The following is a 2,500-nucleotide window of genomic DNA, read 5'->3' on the forward strand; positions in this document are numbered from 1 at the left end:
CCTATGGGCCTAACACCCGCCGTGGGACGAGGCCTCGATCAGAAGGACACCGGCGCTCGCCGTCAGCCGCACTGGGACTTCCGTACGTCACAACTCGGCGCGCTCGAAAAGCGCGCAGATTCGACGCTGGACTCTTCCCGGTTCACTCGCCGTTACTCAGGGAATCCCTGTTGGTTTCTTTTCCTCCGCTTAATAATATGCTTAAATTCAGCGGGTGCTCTCGCCTGAACTCAGGTCGTATGTGTCAAGCGGGCCGCTTCTTACACGGCCCGCTGGCATCGCAAGTCGTCGCCGCCGGCGCCGACCGAGCGCGTACCGTCGCCGCCTTGGCCCACGGTCGGTCTTGATCTCGTGACCGGACCGACCGACCTGGACCCGCCCCTCGAACGTAGTTGAACACGTCGAGGGGCCGGCGGTGTACGGGACACGCGGTCGCGCCGAGAAAGCTCGGCGACCGCTTCAACTTGGGGCGACGCCCGGCCGTCTTTGCAGAGGCCAGGCGACGGCCCTCGGGTGAGGACGAACGCGACCCTGAGGCAGACGCGGTCCCGGGATTGACCCGAGACCGCAATTCGCGTTCAGAAGGTCGACGTTCAATGTGTTCTGCAATTCACATTACTTCTCGCACTTGGCTGCGTCCTTCATCGACTCGCGAGCCGAGTGATCCACCGTTAAGAGTCGTCCTCGACGTTTCGCCCGGCGCCGAAGCGCGCGGACGTCACACTGTGGGATCGACCACAAAACCACCACCGACAACAACTGCACAAAAACACCAACAAACGGCGCCGAGCGACCGCCGGGCTGGGCCGGCGGCACATCGAGCGCGGTGCCCAGAAGCCACCATCGCACTCGGCTGCCTTGCTATGCCAACGTGTTACGCGTGTCGCACGGGGCGGAACCCCGATTGACGGCCGCCCTCTCGGCGGCACTCAAAGACAATTCAGTGCGCGGTCGGCCGGGGCCTACCACCACCTTCGGTAATGATCCTTCCGCAGGTTCACCTACGGAAACCTTGTTACGACTTTTACTTCCTCTAAATGATCAAGTTTGATCGTCTTCTCGACACGCCGACGCGGCCGTTGCCAGCCGCGACGGGGCCGATCCAAGGATCTCACTAAACCATTCAATCGGTAGTAGCGACGGGCGGTGTGTACAAAGGGCAGGGACGTAATCAACGCAAGTTGATGACTTGCGCTTACTGGGAATTCCTCGTTCAAGGGAAACAATTGCAAGTCCCTATCCCAATCACGAATGAGGTTCAACGGGTTACCCGGACCTTTCGGCCTAGGTTAGACACTCGCTGCTTCACTCAGTGTAGCGCGCGTGCGGCCCCGGACATCTAAGGGCATCACAGACCTGTTATTGCTCAATCTCGTGTGGCTAAACGCCACTAGTCCCTCTAAGAAGTTAGACGCCGACCGAGAAGGTCGCGTAACTATTTAGCATGCCAGAGTCTCGTTCGTTATCGGAATTAACCAGACAAATCGCTCCACCAACTAAGAACGGCCATGCACCACCACCCACAGAATCAAGAAAGAGCTCTCAATCTGTCAATCCTACCTGTGTCCGGGCCGGGTGAGTTTCCCCGTGTTGAGTCAAATTAAGCCGCAGGCTCCACTCCTGGTGGTGCCCTTCCGTCAATTCCTTTAAGTTTCAGCTTTGCAACCATACTTCCCCCGGAACCCAAAGACTTTGGTTTCCCGGAAGCTGCCGGAAAGGTCGTCATGGTAACGCCTCCCGATCGCTAGTTGGCATCGTTTATAGTCAGAACTAGGACGGTATCTGATCGTCTTCGAACCTCTGACTTTCGCTCTTGATTAAAGAAAACATTCTTGGCGAATGCTTTCGCAGTAGTTCGTCTTCCGCCGATCCAAGAATTTCACCTCTAACGGCAGAGTACGGACGCCCCCGTCTGTCCCTCTTAATCATTACCTCGTGCTCCGAAAACCAACAAAATAGAACCGAGGTCCTATTCCATTATTCCATGCAACACTATGCAGGCGAACAGCCTGCTTTGAACACTCTAATTTTTTCAAAGTAAACTTATCGGCCACCGCCGACACTCAGTCAAGAGCACCGACGGAGAACCGAAGGTGAGGCGAACGCAACCAGTGACACGCCTTGCGACGGACCGGCGGCGCTCGCCCAAAATCCAACTACGAGCTTTTCAACCGCAACAACTTTAGCATACACTGTTGGAGCTGGAATTACCGCGGCTGCTGGCACCAGACTTGCCCTCCAATGGATACTCGTTAAGAGTTTTAGGATGTACTCATTCCAATTACAGGGCCTCGTTAGAGTCCTGTATTGTTATTTTTCGTCACTACCTCCCCGTGTCGGGAATGGGTAATTTGCGCGCCTGCTGCCTTCCTTGGATGTGGTAGCCGTTTCTCAGGCTCCCTCTCCGGAATCGAACCCTGATTCCCCGTTACCCGTTATCACAAAGGTAGGCACGTAGCGTACCTTCGACAGTTGATAGGGCAGACACTTGAATGATACG

General features: G+C 56.2%; 2 non-coding genes and 1 pseudogene across 2 annotated transcripts in view; all 3 read right to left on the reverse strand.

The window, feature by feature from the left end:
• Positions 1 to 215, reverse strand: part of LOC144431799 (large subunit ribosomal RNA) — a 2,644-nt pseudogene extending 2,429 nt beyond the window's left edge.
• Positions 216 to 526: 311 nt separating this feature from the next.
• On the reverse strand, positions 527 to 680 carry LOC144431514 (5.8S ribosomal RNA). The gene has a single exon (XR_013480079.1). It is a non-coding gene; the product is annotated as a 5.8S ribosomal RNA (ribosomal RNA).
• A 298-nt stretch (positions 681 to 978) lies between these two features.
• Positions 979 to 2,500, reverse strand: part of LOC144431571 (small subunit ribosomal RNA) — a 1,810-nt gene continuing 288 nt past the window's right edge. Inside the window, exon 1 of the ribosomal RNA XR_013480135.1 lies at positions 979 to 2,500. This exon is cut by the window's right edge and continues 288 nt beyond it. This is a non-coding gene — a ribosomal RNA (small subunit ribosomal RNA).

Source organism: Styela clava, chromosome 13 (assembly GCF_964204865.1).
Source record: "Styela clava chromosome 13, kaStyClav1.hap1.2, whole genome shotgun sequence".
Lineage (NCBI taxonomy): Eukaryota > Metazoa > Chordata > Ascidiacea > Stolidobranchia > Styelidae > Styela > Styela clava.